A 22,022-nucleotide genomic window follows, 5' to 3' on the forward strand; every position below is an offset into this window, starting at 1 on the left:
GAGAACACAGACTGGTGTGTGAGGGTTTGTTCCACTCATTTGCTTGTCAAACACTACGTGTGGACGTGCTCAGTTGCTCATTTGCAACTCTTTGCAACCCCGTGGACTGCAGCCCGCCAGGCTCCTCTGTCCATGGGATTCTCCAGGCAAGAATACTGGAGTGGGTTGCCATTTCCTTCTCCAGGGGATCTTCCCGACCCAGGAATTGAACCTGGGTCTCCTGCATTGGCAGGCAGATTCTTTACCACTGAGCCACCTGGGAAAGCCCACGTGTAATTGGCCCTCGGCTCCCCTGGGCACTGGGTCCACACGTAATAGATAGTATTTTCATAAACCACAGCATAGCGGGCCATGAACGCAGCTTCTTTCATCTTCACTCAAATTACCTTGACTTCTATGTGACGATCTCATTCCACCACACTGACGTGGAAACCATAGTCTGAACATCAAACTAGGAGTTCGGGATTCATTTTGAACTGTGGTGTTGGAGAAGACTCTTGAGAGTCCCTTGGACTGCAAGGAGATCCAGCTAGTCCATTCTGAAGGAGATCAGCCCTGGGTGTTCTTTGGAAGGACTGATGCTAAAGCTGAAACCCAGTACTTTGGCCACCTCATGCAAAGAGTTGACTCATTGGAAAAGACTCTGATGCTGGGAGTGATTGGGGGCAGGAGGAGAAGGGGACGACAGAGGATGAGATGGCTGGATGGCATCACTGACTCAATGGACATGAGTCTGAGTGAACTCCGGGAGTTGGTGATGGACAGGGAGGCCTGGAGTGCTGCGATTCATGGGGCCACAGAGAGTCAGACACGACTGAGCGACTGAACTGAACTCTGTATCCATACAAAATAGATAACCAACACAGTCCTACCACACAGCACAGGAAACTCTATTAAGTATCTTGTAATGACTTATAATGGAAGAGAATGTGAAAAGATAACATAGATATGGAGAGAGAGACATTACCCATCAATTATACTTCAATAAAATCTTAAAATTAAACCATATAAGGAAGCAAGAAAGCTGGATGTGGACAGCTGCAGGCACACGCGGTCACACCGGGACCCTCGTGAGTGACTCCACTGGGGAGAGAGCCCGTTCAGAACAATAGCAAGAGAGCTGGATGTGGACAGCTGCAGGCACATGCGGTCACACCGGGACCCTCGTGACTCCACTGGAAACAGGCCCCGTTCAGAACAGCGGCCACTCCCCACTCCTTGCTGATGCCTCAGTTCGGGAAAATTGCTCAGTTCCTATTGTTCTCGCAGACCTCCAGCTTTGTGCAGTCTCCTTCAGTTGCCATCCCCGGGCAAAATGTTAGGTCATGGATGTGAAGGCTCCCTCCACTCTTGGGCACAGGGTGCCAACGGTCCATAGAACCCATCACTGGTGCTACAGCGCAGCAGCCGGCAGCAGCCTCAGCCACGGCCAGGGAGCCTCTTCCATTCTTCCCACGGCTTACCTCAAGCGAGTGTGGAACATCACTCCAGTCCAGCCGGGTTTGCAGAAGACCAGTCCTCTCTGCCTGAACCCACCCCTGCCGGCCACCAGGCACCCCTGCAGCGGCCCCTGCGCCCACCACGCCTGCAGAAGGCACAGTCCCTGCTCAGGTCTCCACCGATGCAGGAAGGCCCCTCCCCTTCAGCAACTCTCTCGGGGTTTCCAGCCTTACCTGCCTTTCCTGGCTCCTCAGAGACCCACGCCCCTGACTGACATCGCTGCCTGGCGCTTCCACTTTGAGAACGGCCAACCTTCGAAACAGCTGGCAGGTTACTGGTTAGAACTCTCGCTCGCTGCCTGCACTTTCTGCTCTTTCCAGCTCTTAGCTTCGGGGGACCGTGAACACCCTTCCTTCACTTTAAAACAAACTCCTTGGTGCTTCCAGTCCTCACTATCAGCACACGCATCTCTTCCTTATGTATGCCACGTATGTGTGTTACACGCCAGAGCAGCATGCTCCTTAAGATCAACAGCAGTTCCCCAGAAATAATTCATCCCACATGACTTATTCTTGTACTCTTTGATTGACACATTTTTTTTTTTTAACTAAAAGGGAAGAAGGAAACTTCCAGAGGTGATGGATAAGTTAATGGCCTTGACTATGGTGATAGGTTAATGACTGGAGACGTATCTCCAAACTCCTAGAGTTCTACATCAAATATGTACAGCTTTTTGTACATCAATCATATCTCAATAAAGAGGTTTTAAAGAGAAAAAGACTGATACATCTGATACATATTTCCAAAACTTACTGTGAGGGAAAAAGTTCAATATCAGACTCTGTTTCTATATATGATCAGCTTCTGAAGCAACGGTTTTAGTACCAGAGGTCACTTTCTATTTCTTCAGATAGAAATCAGAAGAATGTAAGTTCAGTTCAGTTCAGTCGCTCAGTTGTGTCCGACTCTTTGCGACCCCATAAATCGCAGCACGCCAGGCCTCCCTGTCCATCACCAACTCCCGGAGTTAACTCAGATTCACGTCCATCGAGTCAGTGATGCCATCCAGCCATCTCATCCTCTGTCATCCCCTTCTCCTCCTGCCCCCAATTCCTCCCAGCATGAGTCTTTTCCAATGAGTCAACTCTTCGCATGTGGTGGCCAGAGTACTGGAGTTTCAGCTTTAGCATCATTCCTTCCAAAGAAATCCCAAGGCTGATCTCCTTTAGAATGGACTGGTTGGATCTCTTTGCAGTCCAAGAGACTCTCAAGAGGCTTCTCTAACACCACGGTTCAAAAGCATCAGTTCTTCAGTGCTCAGCCTTCTTCACAGTCCAACTCTCACATCGATACATGACCACTGGAAAAACCATAGCCTTGACTAGACGGACCTTAGTCGGCAAAGTAATGTCTCTGTTTTGAATATGCTATCTAGGTTGGTCATAACTTTTCTTCCAAGGAGTAAGCATCTTTTAATTTCATAGCTGCAGTCACCATCTGCAGTGATTTTGGAGCCCCCCAAAATAAAGTCTGTCGCTGTTTCCACTGTTTCCCCGTCTATTTGCTATGAAGTGATGGGACCAGATGCCATGATCTTCGTTTTCTGAATGTTGAGCTTTAAGCCAACTGTTTCATGCTCCTCTTTCACTTTCATCAAGAGGCTTTTTAGCTCCTCTTCACTTTCTGCCATAAGGGTGGTGTCATCTGCATTTCTGAGGTTATTGATATTCTCCCGGCAATCTTGATTCCAGCTGGTGCTTCTTGCAGCCCAGTGTTTCTCATGATGTACTCTGCATAGAAGTTAAATAAGCAGGGTGACAATGTACAGCCTTGATGTACTCCTTTTCCTATTTGGAACCAGTCTGTTGTTCCATGTCCAGTTCTAACTGTTGCTTCCTGACCTGCATACAGATTTCTCAAGAGGCAGGTCAGGTGCTCTGGTATTCCCATCTCTTTCAGAATTTTCCAGTTTGTTGTGATCCACACAGTCAAAGGCTTTGGCATAGTCAATAAAGCAGAAATAGATGTTTTTCTGGAACTCTCTTGCTTTTTCCATGATCCAGCAGATGTTGGCAATTTGATCTCTGGTTCCTCTGCCTTTTGTAAAACCAGCTTGACATCAGGGAGTTCATGGTTCACGTATTGCTGAAGCCTGGCTTGGAGAATTTTGAGCATCACATTACTAGCGTGTGAGATGAGTGCAATTGTGTGGTAGTTTGAGCATTCTTTGGCTTTGCCTTTCTTTGGGATTGGAATGAAAACTGACCTTTTCCAGTCCTGTGGCCACTGCTGAGTTTTCCAAATTTGCTGGCCAATTGAGTGCAGCACTTTCACAGCATCATCTTTCAGGATTTGAAACAGCTCAACTGGAATTCTATCACCTCCCCTAGCTTTGTTCGTAGTGATGCTTTCTAAGGCCCACTTGACTTCATTCAGGGATGTCTGGCTCTAGATGAGTGATCACACCATCGTGATTATCTGGGTTGTGAAGATCTTTTTTGTACAGTTCTTCTGTGTAGTCTTGCCACCTCTTCTTAATATCTTCTGCTTCTGTTAGGTACAGACCATTTCTGTCCTTTATCGAGCCCATCTTTGCTTGAAATGTTCCCTTGGTATCTCTAATTTTCTTGACGAGATCTCTAGTCTTTCCCATTCTATTGTTTTCTTCTATTTCTTTGCACTGATTGCTGAGGAAGGCTTTCTTATCTCTTCTTGCTATACTTTGGAACTCTGCATTCAGATGCTTATATCTTTCCTTTTCTCCTTTGCTTTTCGCCTCTCTTCTTTTCACAGCTATTTGTAAGGCCTCCTCAGACAGCCATTTTGCTTTTTTGCATTTCATTTCCATGGGGATGGTTTTGATCCCTATCTCCTGTACAATGTCATGAACCTCATTCCATAGTTCATCAGGCACTCTATCTATCAGATCTAGGCCCTTAAATTTCTCACTTCCACTATATAATCATAAGGGATTTGATTTAGGTCATACCTGAATGGTCTAGTGGTTTTCCCTACTTTCTTCAATTTAAGTCTGAATGTGGTAATAAGGAGTTCATGATCTGAGCCACAGTCAGCTCCTGGTCTTGTTTTTGTTGACTGTATAGAGCTTCTCCATCTTTGGCTGCAAAGAATATAATCAATCTGATTTCAGTGTTGACTGTCTGGTGATGTCCATGTGTAGAGCCTTCTCTTGTGTTGTTGGAAGAGGGTGTTTGCTATGACCAGTGCATTTTCTTGGCAAAACTCTATTAGTGTTTGCCCTGCTTCATTCTGCATTCCAAGGCCAAATTTGCCTATTACTACAGGTGTTTGTTGACTTTCTACTTTTGCAATCCAGTCCCCTATAATGAAAAGGACATCTTTTCTGGGTGTTAGTTCTGAAAGGTCTTGTAGGTCTTCATAGAACTTTCAAGTTCAGTTTCTTCAGTGTTACTGGTTGGGCATAGACTTGGATAACTGTGATATTGAATGGTTTCCCTTGGAAACGAACAGAGATCATTCTGTCGTTTTTGAGATTGCATTCAAGTACTGCATTTCGGAGTCTTCGCTGACAAATATTTTAAGAAGGTGGAGACAAATCTTTCAAGAATATCCTAGCCCATTGAAGATGCATATTAATTAGGGTTTGTTGAGCAGTAGCAACAATAGACCCCCAGATATCAGTGGCTTCAGTTCAGTTCAGTTTAGTCGGTCAGTCGTGTCCGACTCTTTGTGACCCCATGAATTGCAGCACACCAGGCCTCCCTGTCCATCACCAACTCCCGGAGTTCACTCAAACTCATGTCCTTCTAGTCCGTGATGCCATCCAGCCATCTCATCCTCAGTCGTCCCCTTCTCCTCCTGCCCCCAATCCCTCCCAGCATCAGAGTCTTTTCCAATGAGTCAACTCTTCGCATGAGGTGGCCAAAGTACTGGAGTTTCAGCTTTAGCATCCATCAGTCCTTCCAAAGAACACCCACATTCCTTTAGAATGGACTCCTTGATCTCCTTTAGAATGGACTGATTGTATCTCCTTGCAGTCCAAGGGACTCTCAAGAGTCTTCTCCAGCACCACAGTTCAAAAGCATCCATTTTTCAGCCCTCAGCTTTCTTCACAGTCCAACTCTCACATCCATACATGACTACTGGAAAAACCATAGCCTTGACTAGATGGACCTTTGTTCGCAAAGTAATGTCTCTGCTTTTCAATATGCTGTCTAGCTTGGTCATAACCTTCCTTCCAAGGAGTAAGTGTCTTTTAATTTCATGGCTGCAGTCACCATCTGCAGTGATTTTGGAGCCCCCCCCAAAATAAAGTCTGACACTGTTTCCACTGTTTCCTCATCTATTTCCCATGAAGTGATGGGACCAGATGCCATGATCTTCATTTTCTGAATGTTGAGCTTTAAAGCCAACTTTTCACTCTCCTCTTTCAGTATCATCAAGAGATTTTTTAGTTCCTCTTCACTTTCTGCCATAAAGGTTTAAAAGCAATAACAGTCCTAAGCTCGTATTCATGCCCAAGTACAGCTCTCCTCTGGGATCCTGGCTCGTGGCTCCTCCATAGACTGGGCACAGGGCTTCCAGAGCTTTCCTGACAACACCGCTCCTGGGGTGATGTGGTCACCAGCTGTCCCTGTTATCAAATACAGACACACTCCCTCCCCCATGGAGACGTGGACTGTCCCATTGGACTCCTTCATCGAGCTCAAAGCCCTGATGGCTGGAGGATGCTCTGGCCCCTCCTCTAAGTCCAGATGTGGCTCCTCTTAGTCCCACCTCCCAGAAAACACAAAAGAAAGAGACCTCTCTTCCCTCCCTCTGGACACACACACTCAACCTAGGGTGATGGGACAGGGCGAGGAGACCCAGGCACAGCTGGCTTTGGCCAACAGCATGACACTGCCCCAGAGGAGGAGAGGTCCCCGGTCCAGGGTGGGCCATGACAGACTGGAGGCTGGGTCTGCTCTCTGGGGGCAGGGGGCTCCTTGGCCCATCATTTCCGTGGCCCCAGTTCTCATCCTCTAGACATCTCTCTACTGACCACGGTCCATGGCCAAGCCCAAGCATGTCTTCTGGGGGTTTGCGCACCTTTTCTTTCCGAATTCCTATGGGTCCAAGTTCAGCAGCTCCAAGACCATGCGAATGTGCAGTAAACCCTTCTGTAAGCCCAGCATGTGGTTTCTTTACCCATAACACTCAGTGCGGTTAGCAGAAGTGAGAAACATCATTTCCATATGCCAATAACCCTACCGAAAGCTCTGTTTTTCCCAGATACCATCCACAAATCTCCATTATTTCCTAGTTTCTCTGCCCCCAAATCTTTCTCTCTCTGTCAATTTAATGGCAGCTTCCTTGAGGCTCTTGGGGAGGAAGAGAAGGTTTGGTAAATAGACAGTATCCTTAATCTGTTTGTAGCTGCCTGGTTAAATTCCTCTGTTTAATTGAGAAGTCTTAATGGAATTTTGAAGCTCAATGCCTTTTCAATCTTATTTCCTACTGTTTGGAATCCAGAAGTGCTTTTCCAAACCCAACTTATAGATTCTCTCTATTTTCTCTAGCTTTTATTTGCAGAGCAAGTAAGTGCTTGCTGCCTGAGTTATCTCTTTCTTATAAATCTTGGCTGTAAGGGACAAGGAGCTACCAACACTCACCCGTGTCAGCCCTTCATGCAGACGCAGGTAGAGGGCTTTATTTTCTCACTGCTGGCTAACCTCATAAACGCCAAGCCTGCAGCACCCTAGCTCCACAAAGCCACTCTGTAATAATTAGGGTATGTTAGGAAGAAATCAGAAATAGACTGCCACAATTTAATGCTTTTAAAAAATGAGAAAATGATTTCATTCTCCGTTAGATGGATCCATGGTGAAGAATCTCCCTCTAATGCAGGAGACTCAGGAGACATGGGTTTGATCTCTGAATCAGGAGGATCCTCTGGAGGAGAAAATTTTCCAGTATTCTTTCCTGGAAAATTCCAAGGGCAGAGGAGCCTGGCAGGGCTAGAGTCCAAAGTGTTGCAAAGAGTTGGACATGACCGAGTACACACACACACACACATTGACACGTGGCCTGGTCCCCAGAATGGCGACTCAACCTCCCTGCATGAGGCCCTTCAGGGGTCCAGGCGGACAGTGGCTTTCAGGGATGCCCTGCCTTTGCTAGGGGAGTAGAAGGTCAAGAAGGGGTGTGAGGAGGCATTTCTAATGGGTCAGCCTGGACAGTGACACCTGCCACTTCCACTGGCCATCCACGGGGCTGGACAAAGTCACTCGATGGAAGTGTCCAGATCCTGATTCCTAGTCACTCCAGAGTGGGTCGGGGATGGAGGGATGTGTCTTCACCACCACATGAATATCTGGACACCAGCTGGGTGTCCTACCATCCACTCAATGCTGCCACCATCTACCTGGGGACGCACAGGATAAGAGCTCAGTCCTCCAAGACTGTCCAGGCTGATAGCTGCACTTCTGACCATCTGGTTGTCAATTAGACATTACCAAGATGCCCCTCTTGAGTCGGGTTACTTTGTTAGAGCTGCTCACAGAACTCAGAAAACCTACTTGCTCACTAGACCACTGGTTTATTATAAAATGCTTCAGCTTGGGAACAGCCAGATGGGAGAGGTACGCAGGACGAGGTATGGGATGGTGCTTCCCTGCCTTCCAAGGGTACAACCCTCACATACCTCCTGGTGGTCACCAGCCTGAAAGCCCTTGGAAACTCACCACTATGGGGTTTATAGAGAATTTATTACACAGGTGCAATTGATTAAATCATTAGCCATTGGAGATTCAGCTCTATTTCCAGCCCCTCTCTCCTCCCTGGAGTCAGGGACTGCGATCCGGGGATCTGAAAGTCCCAACCCTCTATCACAAGCTCGGCGCCCCTGGCAACCGGCCCCCATCCTTAGGTGAGGTCCGAAAGTCACCTTGTGAAGTTAGCAAATGACACTTCAGCTGTTCTCATCACTTAGGAAATCCCAAGGGTTTGGAGAGCTCTGTGCCAGAAATGGGGTCAAAGACCAAATTTATATTTCTTTCTATAAATCACAGGATCACGCATGGCCATGCCTGCCAGAAGGGATCCTGAGAGGTGCAATTCAGTGTGCGCCCAGGAAAACACAGGAATTGATTTTCCCAACAGTTTACAGCTTGTGTCTCAGAGAGGCTGCTATGGAAACAGTGGGAAAGTCCGGCTGCACAGAAGGCGTGTGCGCTCAGAGAGTGGAGCCCAGCAGGGCCAGAACGTCCTGGAAACCTGGGGTGGAAAGGGAAGTCTGGGCTGCCTCTTGGGCAAGGAGTGGGATGTGGGGCAGAGGGAACACATGGGTTAAAGGGAGGCTTGGGCGATGGTGGATGGGAAAGGTGCAAAGAGGCGGGAAGGGCTGGGATGAGGAGGGTGCACGGAGGATGGTGGGGAAGGTTGGGGGCGTTCAGGGGAGGGCTGCTGTAGATTTCCAGGACTGCAGTCAACCAAACAGACAGTCTGAAAAGGAGCACCATCAAAATTGTCCCTTGTTCCTCATAACCCAGACCCCAGCAGCTGGCACTTGGGGTAACACGGTCGGGCTAGGATGAGAGGAGGATGGCATGCGGGTCTCCCGTCCAGCGCTCCTCTGTGAAGGACTCAGTATCGTCCTGTTAAAGGGTTAGCCTGCGTGCTCCTGCCTGAGATGGGATCTTGGCTCCCTGATCGCTTCAAATGGCTGGGTTCAGCCAAGAGGGACCTGAGCGTAGAAGCAGTAAAGACATGGGCTTTTGTTTGTTTGATTTTAAGCTTTACTCATTTTCTCTTTTGAGATTTATTTATTTATTTAATTGGGGACAGTTACTTTACAATGCTGTGATGGTTTTCGCCATCCGTCGGCATGAATCGGCCAGAGGTATGCTCATGTGTCCCCTCCCTCCTGAACGCCCCTCCCCCCATCCCTCTAGGCTGTCCCAGGGCGCTGGCTTTGGGTGTCCTGCTTCATGCATGTGACTTGCACTGGCCGGCTAGTTTACATATGGTAGTGTGCATGTTTCAATGTTATTTTCTCAAGAAACTGATTTTTAACATGATTTTGAAAAAACAAGAACAGAATTGACTTAATTAAACCCGTAGTGATCCGTGAGACAAATAAGATGGGGAATGTGCTGTATGAAGCGGGGGTGTTCAGCTAACTAGACAAGTCTTCAGTGGCCCTTCGTGGCCACCTGCCTTTCTGGGGTAGGCTGGCCCCTTGAGCCCATCCCAGGCTGACCTCGAGACCTCTCCTGGGGTCCTGCAGGGGTCAGAGCTTCAGAGCATCACAGCGCTCCTCCCCACTGGTCTTTCTACAGGCCTTCAGCTATCAGTAAAATCCTGGAATTAAAAGAAAAGAAGAGCAAGCAGAAGCCACAGACGCACAGTGCATCATCCTTCCCCAGGTTATCCCTCCCAGGGAGTTATGTGAGCCTAAAACTCACCAGAAGTCTTCCCACATCCTGAAGACATCAGGGATTGCCCCGTCTAGCTTTAGAAATAATTCAGAAATGGAATAGAACCATTTAGAAGAGAGATTACGAGACAACAAGAGAAAACAATAAAAAAAGTACAAAGCCTTTGGAAATAACAGCTCTATCAGGGACAGTAACATTTTGGGGAGCTGATTGCAATCAGATGAGACAGATGTCACAGACAAAGATGAAACAGCATATAATTGTGATTTATAAGACGGAAACAGAAAAAGTACGCAAACATGTATCAAAAAGACACTTTCCAGGAGGAATGGAGCAGGGGCATAAGCAGATGGAAACAGGCAGTCACAGCCCGAAGGCGGGCAACTGCGGAAGGTCGGCGCCGGACGCGCTCAGAGGGCGACGGCGGTGTCCGTGGCCTCGCGCCAGTCTCTGGGGTGACGGCGGGCAGGCTGGCCGCAGGTGTCCTCACAGCAGCAGGCAAGGGAGAGAACTAACAAGTAGTAGGTCAACATCTACAAAATCCTGCAGGAAAGAGGGCCAGCGTTCCTTCTGATAAAAAATAAATAAATAAGAGACAGACGTTCCATATGCAGAACTCCAGAAAAAAGAACCAAAACCCGAAACTCTTCCTGGTGGCGTGGGGCGGGGTTGCAGGGGCGGCGGAGGTGGGCGGGAACTTATCTCACTAAGAGATGAATACAAATGAACACAAACGGAGAGTCCAGAGTCACCCTGCACATGAGCCTTGGAGCTATTAAACATTACACCAAATCAAAACGACCGGGGAAGCTGTGGATTGGGTTCCAACCAGGAGGCACGGCCATTGGTACGAGCGAAACAAAGCAACTGCATGATAGAAGCGGGGGTGAAGTGTAGCTGTGGTCATCCTTAACTCTGATGGAAGAGAGTAATTACTACCACATAAATCTCAAACACATACTTAAAAATACACAATGTTCATTTTTCAACAAGGATGTCAGAGAATTCAATGGGGAAAGAACAGTCTTTTCACTAAATGGTGCCAGGACAATCAGAGAATCACAGGCAAGAATAAAATTGAAGCTCAAATTCACAGCGTATATAAGCATTAACTAAATTAGAATCAAAATCTAAATGGAAGCACTCAAATTTTAAAATTAGAGGAAAATATAAATATAAATCTTTGTGATCTTTGCTTAGGGAATGATTTCTTAGGAACAACACCAAAAGCATAAGCAAGGAAACAAATATAGAAATTGTACCTTATCAAAATTAAAAATGTTCCTACTTCAAACAGCACCATCAAGAAAGCGCAAAGGTCCTTAGGATGGGAGAAAATATTTGCAAATCCTGTATCTGATAATGGACTTGTTTTAAGAATAGATAAAGAACTCTTGCAGCTCCTATTAATTCAATTTAAAAATAGTCAAAAGAAGATATACAAATAGCCAGTGAGCACATGAAAAGATAATGAGTATCATTAGATGTTAGGAAAATAAAGGTCAAAACCACAACGACATGGCACTGCATACCCGCACAGAAGGCTATTATTTAAAGGACAAATGTTAACAAGTGTTGGCAAAGACCTGGAGAAATGGGAATCCTCCTGTATTTTGGGCAGAAGTGTAAAATGGTGCAGACAGTAGAAAACAGTTAGGCAGTTTCTCAAAACATTAAACTTCGAAATTACTACATGAGCCAGCCTTTCCCCTCCAGACAGACAAATATAGATATGAAATGAAAATACATGTCCACATAAAACCTGCACACAAATGTCCACAGCAGGTTTACTCATAATCACCAAAAGGTGGAAATATTCCAAGCGTCCGACAGCTGATGAGTAGTTAAACGAATTACGGTTTAGTTGTACAACGGATATAATTTGGCCATAAAAATAATGATGTCCTGATACAACTTGGTTGAACCTTGAAAATATTACACTAAGCAAAATAATCTAGTCACTGAAGATCACATATTTTTGTGATTTCATTTACATGAGATGTCCAGAGTAAGCAAATTGGTAGACAGAAAAAATACATTTGTGGTCATCAGGAGCTAGGGCTTAGCAGAAGTGGAGGGCGAATGGACAGTTAGTGGGTGCTGGGTGTCTCTGTGAGGTAGTGGGGATATCCTCAAGTTAGGTTATGGTGATGTCTTCACTGCTTTGTGGATATACTAAAAGCATTGATCTGTATACTCTAAATTAGTGGTTTTATGTCAGTCACATTTCAGCTTAAGCTATGATAAAATATACATTAACTCTCATGACCTAACACATTTAGTAGTCATTTTATACTAAAATGTGTACACATTTTTGAAACTAATAACTCTCATGAATAAATCCTTTTTGAAACTTTAAATTTTCATTACCTGAATTTCCTTTTCATTAATTCATATCTAATGTGTATACTGCTTACTGTCCACTCAGCACAGTTGGAAGCATCTCCACATAGTAACATGAATTCTTTTCCTTCCCCCAGGCCTGAAGAATATGCCCTTATAATTATCTCCGTTTTACAGAGGAGGAGACTCGAGGAGAGGCACTTGTTCTTCTGGAAGCAAGTGGTAACAGCGGGATCTGAGCACAGGCTGTCTTGTTCCAAGCCTGTGCTCTTAAACTTGACTCCACACTGCTTCTCCAAGTAAAATATGTCTTTTATTAAAAACTAGATGGGTCAGAGCCATTTTCATTTTATGAGCCCGTTTCGTCTGGTTTATGCATTTACCTGCCACTCTGTCACTGCGCCCTTCCATCTCTATATATTCACAGAGATGAGTCCAGAATAACTTTCTCCAAATGTTATCTGTGGTTATTTCTGGGTCCTGAGAATCGTGGAATCTTTGCTTTTTCTTCCGTCGGCTCTGAGTCATTTGACGAGTTTATAGTAAGCTTGTGTCGTGTTTGCAAACGTCTTTTAAAAAGTATTGTTCTTTTAAGATGGAGAGACCAGCAAAAGACGGGCACGCATCAAAGTAGCGAAACGGATGGACAGACATTAGACATGGAAGATGCGTAAAAGTTGGCAGATAAATAGACACTAGGTTTAGAGATGGATGCATAGATATAGATAGAAGGGTTAGATAGCTAACAGAGATAGAGCTCCATTGATTTATTTATAGACAGATAGGTAATAGGTTGTTGTTAGGTAGATAGATACATACACACTTAGGCACGAAGACAGATACTACATAGATAATAGATAGAGGATGTAGTGTGTGTATATATCTGCATATATATCAATACACACGTTCCGGGACAGTAGATGGGTATGATAGACACATAATACATACCAGTGAAGTCGCTCATTCGTGTCCGACTCTTTTCGACCCCGTGGACTGTAGCCCACCAGGCTCCTCCATCCATGGAATTTTCCAGGCAACAGTACTGGAGTGGGTTGCCATTTCCTTCTCCTGGGGATCGTCCTGACCCAGGGATGGAACCCCGGTCTCCCACGTTACAGGCAGATGCCTTACCGTCTGAGCCACCAGGGAAGCCATTAATACCTACACATACACATGACAGATGACAGATACACACATACTTAGGTAATAGATACATACTACATACAACATGTACACATAGATAGTTATCAGACATGTAATAGACAAATACATGGGTAAATGTACAATGGAGAAGGAAATGGCAACCCACTCTGACATCTTGCCTGAGAAACCCCGTGGACAGAGAAGCTGGTAGGCTGCGCTCCTGCGGATCACAGAGTCGGACACGACTTGGGGACTGAGCAGCGAGCCAGTCTCGGGGCTTCCCAGGCGGCTTAGTGGTGACGAACCTGCCTGCTGATGCAGGAAACGCGGGTTCCGTCCTTGAGTGGGAAAGATTCCCTGGAGAGCGGAATGGCACCGACCCCAATATTCCTGCCCGAAAATTTCCATGGACAGAGGAGCCTGCAGGCTATAGTCCATGGGTTTCAGAAGAGCAGGGCAGGACTTCATGGCTAAAAAATAACATAGATGATAAATAAACGGAGCGATCATAGATAAATGCACAGGAGATAGGTGGATAGATAGGGAGGAAGGAAGGGAGACGCTATTCGAGGCAGATGGACGCTGGCCCAACCACAGATTTCTGGACTCAGAACCTGGGCTGAGAGTCCGATGGTTGGAGTCCTCCTGAGCGGGTCCAGCCCAGCAAGTCTGCTGATTGCCATTCGGGAATGACTGATGCCCTGGCTCACACAGGGGGCCGGGGTCCCGAGAGCGCATGTCAGTTTTCAGTCCACACCTACTGTCCCGTCAGGACAGGACACTCCTCAGTGGGCTTCAGTTCCAGGACGTCGTGATCCACTTTGTGTCATGCGTTGGGCTTCCTGTCAATTTACGAGTCTTTCCTGCTTCCAGGAGCGGTGTGACAGTCACTGCAGGTGATAGAGATAGCAATCAGCGGATTCACTCATACACAGATAGAGAGCAGGTGGCAGCCGCTCCAAATTCTCAGTCTCTGCTTTCTCTCCAGCTTTGTTTCTCAATGACTTCTTCACTTCTGCTGTATTTCTGAACCACCCCGTACACTTCATTTCCGTTGCGCCATCGGTTTATTCCGTATTCTCCCTTTCCCATCGTTTCTCTTGACATTTCATGAGAGTGTGTCCTTCAGTAACTGTGTGAGGCTATGCTGTCATTTTATCCTGGGCTGTAGCTGATGGGCAATATGACGTTGGTTTCATGTGTAGAGCAAAGCGATTCAGCTTCACATATGCTCATACCTATTCCTTTTCTAATTCTTTCCCCACTGTTATTATAGAATATTGAGCAGAGTTCCCTGTGCTATATCATAGGCCCTTTGTGGGTTTTTTTATGTTAAATATAGTAGCGCGTGTATGTTGATCCCAATCTCCCAATTTAAACCCCCCCAAATGTCCCACTGGTAACTGTAGGTTTGTTTTCTAAGCCTGTGAGTCTGTTTCTGCTTTGTAAATAAGTGCAGTTGTATCACTTTTTTAGATTCCACACCTAAGTGATATCATACGATAGTTAACTTACTTCACCTCGTATGTTGAGCTCCAGCTGCACCCATGTTGCTGCAGATGGTATTATTTCATTCTCTGAAAAGGCTGCGTAATATTCCGTCGTATATATGTGCAACACACCCTCTTCACCCACTCTTCTGCAGGAGATACTCAGGCTGCTTCTGTGTCTCGGTTATTGCAAAAGGCGCTGCAGTGAGCACTGGGGTGCATGGCTCTTTCTGAGCCATGGTTTTCCCAGGAGTGGAATCACTAGACCACATGGCAGCTCTTTTCTCCGCATCCTCTCCAGCATTTATTCTCTGTAGCCTTTTCAGTGATGGCCATTCTGAGGGGTGTGAGGTGATATCTATTGCAATTCAATTAACTCTTTGCAACCCCGTGGACTGTAGCCCATCAGGTTCCTCCGTCCATGGGATTCTCCAGGCAGGAATACTGGAGCGGGTGCCATTTCCTTCTCCAGGGGAATCTTCCTGACCCAGGGATCGAACCCGGGTCTCCTGCATTGCCGGCAGACGCTTTAAGCTCTGAGCCACCAGGGAAGCCAGCAAAAAATAGGCAGAAGATCTAAATAGACATTTCTCCAAAGAAGACACACAAATGGCCAAGAGGCACATGGAAAGGCGCTCAACATCACTAGTTATTGGAGAACGGAAGTTTTACAAGCTTAGTTCTGTTTGCTTAACTTTACAGATTCACACCCTTTCTCCAAGAACCCCAGCCTTCGCAAGAATTCTTTCATGGGTGTATTTCCTTATCCATTCATTTATCCATCTTTGATTAATTCCGGGTACAGCACGACCAGTTGCAATGCCAGAGGCTGGGGACTAAAGTGCCCATCAGAGCCCAATTCCTGGTTGTATGCCTGAGGACAAGATGCTGTAAATCGGGGTCTTAGCTGTGTCAAAATAAGCTGGGGTCCTGAGTGCATGCTCCCATCTATTCCATAGGCTAAGCTTGACCATGGAAACTGTAATGTTTTCCAGGGACCTCGGATTCCAGTTGGTGGTGGAGGTGACGTCAACAAGCATGCAAGGAAAACAAACTCACTTTCACACATTCTTCATTCACCCCTCGGCTGGCGAGCGGAGCTGAGCTCAGTGTCCGGAAGACAGAGCCAGGCAAGCACATCCCCGCCCTTGGGGAGCTCAGGGCCACCTCTGGAGGCTGAGCTGACAGCAATCAGACAAACAGGAGGGGCAGGGGGGATTGTCTCCATCCAGAGGGACAGATCAGCAGGAGCTAAGGAGTCATCGGGAAAAGGATATTTCTTGGACCAGAAACAAAAGATGTGGAAGCTGGGGTCTGGGACTGTAGGGCAGCTGGGGTTCCACACGGGTCAGCAGAGCATGGGGAGGAGGGTCCTGGGGCTGGGGGAAGCGGGAGATGGTCCAGGTTGACCTCACACAGGGCACCCCTGAGGTCAGGAGTCTTTGTCCTCCTGCGGGCACGTCAGGCAGGGACACCAGATGGCGAGTGTTGGCAATACTCCTGGTGACAGTGATGACAGATCCAGGGCCTCGGGAGTAGGGAGGAGAGAAGGACACGGCCCAGGACTCGGGGGGGAGGGTGTGCCGGACGAGGCAGCGGACCAGAAAGCAGCCTCAGGGTTTCAGAATCCCCACCTGTGAGCACAGGGGCTCGGTGATCCCTTCTCCCTGAATCCGGAGAAGCAGGAGGTGGGTAGTCGGGCGATAGGGTGGTGGGATTCCAGGAATGAGCCTCCACAGACCTCAAGGTGGGTTGAAGTTCAGGAAAGTGATGATGAATTGCTAGGAGTGCAAAGTAGGAAGACACTGACATCAGCTGAGGGTCAGCAGAGAAGCAGGGGTGGGAGGGACCCCCTTTGCACTGGCTTGGCCAAAAACTCATCACTTTTTCCCATAAGATGTTACAAAAACCAGAGTGAACTTTCTGGCCAACCCGATGCCTTGAAGACCTTAGATCATGTCATAGCACATTGAGGCTGAGCAGCAGCTCTGGCCGTGCCTCTAATATCGAGCAGAACTCCGATCCTATTTTTTGGCAAGATTGTGTTTAAGGGATATTCTCCTGGATTTGAGACTCTGTTTTTTTGTTTTTGTTTTTAATCAACTCTTTTCTTACCAAAGGAAAAAGCACTAAAGCCTAAAAACCTGAAATCCACACCTTTGCACTGATAATGTTGCTGTTCAAAAATCAATTAGGTTACCTGTGCTATACAATAGGTCCTTATTAGTTATTTCTTATTATAAGTCAGTTTCCCTGGTAGCTCAGTTGGTAAAGAATCTGCCTGCAATGCAGGAGACGCCAGTTCGTTTCCTGGGGTTGGGAAGATCCGCTGGAGAAGCGATAGGCTACCCACTCCAGTATTCTTGGGCTTCCCTTGTGGCTCAGCTGGTGAAGAATCTGCCTGCAATGCAGGAGAACCCGGTTTGATTCCTGGGTCAGGAAGGTCCCCTGAAGAAGGGAAAGGCTACCCGCTCCAGTATTCTGGCCTGGAGAATTCCATGGACTCTATAGTCCATGGGGTCGCAAAGAGTCAGACACGACTGGGCGACTTTCATGCCCATGTAGATAGTAGCGTATATGTGTGAATTGAGACCCTCAGTCCATTTACTCAACACTCCGTGACGGCCTGTAGGGGGAAAACAATCTAACAAGGAGTGGATGTTCGTATGTGTAATTGATTTGCTTTCCTGTACAGCAGAAACTAACACAACATTGTAAATCAACTATTCTCCAATAAAAGAAAATTAAAGAAAAAATGAATCAAGTGAACTCATACACACAGTGGGCCACACCAGGAGCACGCTCAGTAATCACCCGCTTCCTCCCAGCAGGGATCAGCGAGCTGGTTTCCCAGAAAGTGCTCATCTTTCGGGGTGCCCTGGGCTCCGTCCTGCGGGGCCGAGCGGCCCTGGCCCTGCCGCCTCCAGCCTCAGCCTTCCGTCACCACTGCCCGCGTCCTGGCTCCAGCGCCCACATTTCATCCAGGCAGGCGCAACGCTATGGCAGAAATAACCATACTCATGAAAAAGCACCGTGCTGTGCCATAAAGCCAGAAAAATACAAGATGAAATTAAAAGTTGAGGGCTGGGTTTGGTCTTTACGGCTAATTGATGTGCCTGGCCTCCCCGGCCTCTCCGACCCCAGCATGTAGGTGGTAACGGAAGCCGTCCTCCGAAAGCACCCGCTCCCGCTTGGCCACACTGGCAGGACCGCCACCCAGGCCCCACCCCCAGACACGGTGACGATGGCAGGACCACCACCCAGGCCCTGCACACAGCGGCGCTGTGAACTCGACCGTGAGGGTGCCTCCCGAAAGGTCTAAGTCCAGCCTCTTCTGAGATGAAGCAACTATTGGAGAGAGACAGCCTGTGACTTAGAAACTGCATTGTCGCAGTTCTCGGGCCTGCCCCGTTCACGGCCAAGGTCAGGACCCCAAGGTACAGCGGCCTTGGGGCCACAAAAGAAGCGCGTGTGGTCCTCGCATCCTCCCAAGGCCGCGGGGACTCTGGGCTCCTCCCAGGAGTGGCCGATGCCCCCAGATCAATCCCTTCTTACGTCTTGCATGATCTAAGGATCTCTGAACACTTGGGAGCTTGTGCTAAATTACTGATTTGTTTCCGCACCTGAAGCCTACGTGGATGGTGGCCTTTCCAGATGTGATTCTTGTACATAACAGAGTAATAATCGTAACGCAAATGAAAACAGCCCACGGTGGTCTGCAGGTGCCACACACCTCCCAGGAGCTGCTCTGTCCTCTGCCCCCGACTCCCCCAGACACCATGTGGGCCGCTGGACTAGGGATTCCCATGAAACCGACTTCCTTGGTCTTGCCAGGAAAGAAGGTAGCGGCCTCTTTAGAACCTCAGCTCTCTGATTCCAAACTTGGCCCTTTTTTTTTTTAACGCCAAATTGCTGTACAGCATAGACACAAAAGAGCCGAGCATCAGGGACCCCCTCCAAGAATTCTCATAAGCAGGTCACGTGTGTCAACCACAGCCAGATCAAAAAACCAGAAAACTGCTGGCGTCTGAGAAGCAGCCCTCTGTCCCACCAGGCACTCCCCCAACAAGGCCACCCATTGTAATGACTCACAGCTCGGCACACGCCCGGGGCCTGGGCGTCACACAGTGTGAGGCTGCAGGATGGATCTGTTAGTCTGGCTGACCTCACCCAGGGCTCCTGTGCAGTCTTCTGTGCCGTTGCATCTAGGGCTGACTATAGAAGGGCATGGCAGCCCACCCCAGCATCCTTGCCTGCAAAATCCCAGGGACAGCGGAGCCTGGTGGGCTACAGTCCATGGGGCCACAGAGTCGGACGCCACTGAAGTGACTTCACACACAGATGTGGTTGAACTCTCACAGCTCTGCTGCACGCCGTTGTATGACCCCATCATGTTACGGAGGATGAGAGTGCGTGGGTTCCGGGTTTTATAATTGTCAAGAGCACTGCTAAGACACGCGGGTCCACGCTTCATGGTGGAGGCGTGTATGCGTGCATGCCTTTCCCGAGAATGTGTACGCGGCAGGGAGAACACCGGGTCGCTGGCGCGTGTGCAGCTGTGGGCGACGCTGCCCGAGACTCTCCAAGGTTGCTTCCTGATGACAGGCATGCCCTCACCCCCGACGGCACTGTGACCTCCGCGCCCAGCCTGGAGCCTCAGCACTGGCCCTCCCCCAGCTCGATCTCCTGCCTCCTGAATTTGAACTTGTCCCTAACAAAGAGGAAACGCGAGGCAGACTGAGAAAGCCGGAGCTTGACAGACGCCTCTGGTCCCCGCCTCGGTCTCTTTCCTGTGTATGACTGACATTTAAATCAAGTTGCATTCCCAGAACAGGGTGGACAGGACAGGGACCAGACAAACCCAGGCCCATTCTGAGACCTGCCTGGGGGACAATAAACTCCCCACTCCCTGGAGAACAGCACACCCTGACAATTTCTCACAGGATGAGTCACCCAGGCCTGGCCTGGCCTTTCGGGGGACTCTGCCCCACAAGCCCCTCATCCTCCAGGGTGGCCCTCAGCCCAGGATGCTCTTATGTCGGAGCAGAGGACCGAGGACAGGCAGGTCCAGACGGAATCACCCTTCGGGGTCTGCAAGTCCTGACTGAGACAGTCCCATTGGCTGCAGCCGTCTGCCTGCTCAGTCCGCCCCCAGGGGAGACATGGAGTGCGATCGGCAGATGGCACGGGCACAGGGCAGGCAGCGGCTGGATTGGGTCAATTTCTGAAGGTGCCACAAACCCTCAGCTAGGAGGGAGGCGGGCAAACATCCTCCCTTGTCTCCTGATGGAGCCGTGGCTGGAAGGGCACTTTGTTGACCATGGAGTGGAGCAAAAAGCAGGGTGACTGTTATTATAAGGGGGTGAGGTGAGCATCCCGGAGGGCAGCAGGGATCCCCAGGCTGAGACAAGCCATGCCCCACCAGGCATCCTTCTGAGACCCACGGGGCCGAGACGCAGGGGGACCTGCATCTCCCACTGCGAATCACACACCTTCCTGAGTGCATTTCCACCCTGCGTTTCATCCCTGACGTCAAAGTGCTTGGCTCGCCATCTTTCCAATCGTGCTCAAATGTAAAGTGTCACAGCATCGTTTTCTTTCACGTCTAATTACAGCGGTGGAGTGGAGAGGTGGCCCGGCCTGAGAGCAAACAGGCCTCCCCTCTGCCTGCCGCCTCCCGAGGGTGTCCGCCTGTGGGTACCCACAGGCAAACTAAAAAATCAGAAAGATCTCAGCAAATGTTGACAGAGCAAGAGGAGTCTATCCGCAACCTGTGTCAGCTCGCCGGGACTTCAGAAGGCAGGCTGGGGAGATGGGCCACTTCCCACAAGCTTCCTGGGAGAGAGGGGTGGCTGGTGGAGCTGTGTCATCAGGCCACAGGCCTGTGGGGAGTGGGGCTTTGGCATGGGGATGGCAGGGCTCTGCCAACGCTGGGGTGGGGCTGGACCCACCCTCATCTGCTGGGCCTCACTCCCAGAAGGAAGCAGAGGAAAGGGCTGCACTCACTTGGAAGCTCTTGCTGCCTGGTTCTACTGGAGCCTGTAACCTTCCTGTAAAAGCAAAACCCCTTTGGTCTGGCTCGATCTGTCCCCTTGCAAAGATGAGTCAGCGGAGGCCTGAGCGGGTGAGCCACCTGAAGCAGGGGACAGGGCTGCACTGGAACGGGGTGTGGCCTCGCCCTGGCCGACAGCTCATCCTGCTCCACCCAGGGGACTCGGGGAGTCACCTTGGCTCTCATGGGACACTTAGCCGTGGGAACAAGGGGAGCAGGGTCAACCCCAAAGAGGGAAGGGAGTTGGAGTTGGTGGATGGGGACTTGGGGGCCATCACGTGGAGGGGTAGAGAGGCGTTTACTAAAGTTCCCCGGCGATTCCACTGGTGCCGGAGCAGCTGCACGTGGGAGGAAGATGGGGGGCAGGCTGCGGACACGCCAGCGCAGCATCGCCAGGCCGCGCGTGTCAGCCCCAGGCATCGTCCCAGGAATCAAGCCACGTGCCAGCCCTGCGAGCAGACAGCGGTTTCCAAGAGGAAACAGAGGAGAGCGCGGCATCCCATGCGGGAATCTGCAGCGTCTGCAACGCAGAGTAAAAAGACATTCCCTAGGAACAGGATCATATTTTTTAGGCTAATCCGCTAAGAAGGAAAATATGAAAGTGTTTTGTAATATTTCCAGGGCAAGTAGCCAGGAATGAAAAATAAAGCACCCTGAGGATGTGCTTTAGGTGGGGCAGGCAGCGGGCATGGAGGGGAGGGGGCTTCTAGACCCAACCCCCCTCCCCTCGAATTCGGCCCTTCTCTCCTCAAAGCGCCATTCACAGGTATGGAGGCTGAGTGCCTTGTCATACCTTCACGGGGTTCTCATGGCAAGAACACTGAAGTGGTTGCCATTCCCTTCTCCCTTCACGGCCGTGAGTCTGAGTAAGCTCTGGGAGTTGGTGATGGACAGGCAGGCCTGGGGTGCTGCAGTCCATGGGGTCACAAAGATTCAGACATGACTGAGTGACTGAACTGAGCTGAATCTGACTGAGGCTGAGCGCTGGCCTCTGTGACCACAGACGTGAGGGAGGGGTTAGCACCCATTCCTAAGAGGCGCTCTAACCACCTACGGGAAACCAGGTTAAGAGGCACTGGTGCATGGCGGCCTCAGCTCAGGGACCTTTTAAAACAAAATGGAAACACACAAACACACCAGGTGTGACAAAGATCA

This window comes from Capra hircus, chromosome 5, assembly GCF_001704415.2.
Source record: "Capra hircus breed San Clemente chromosome 5, ASM170441v1, whole genome shotgun sequence".
Taxonomy (NCBI): domain Eukaryota; kingdom Metazoa; phylum Chordata; class Mammalia; order Artiodactyla; family Bovidae; genus Capra; species Capra hircus.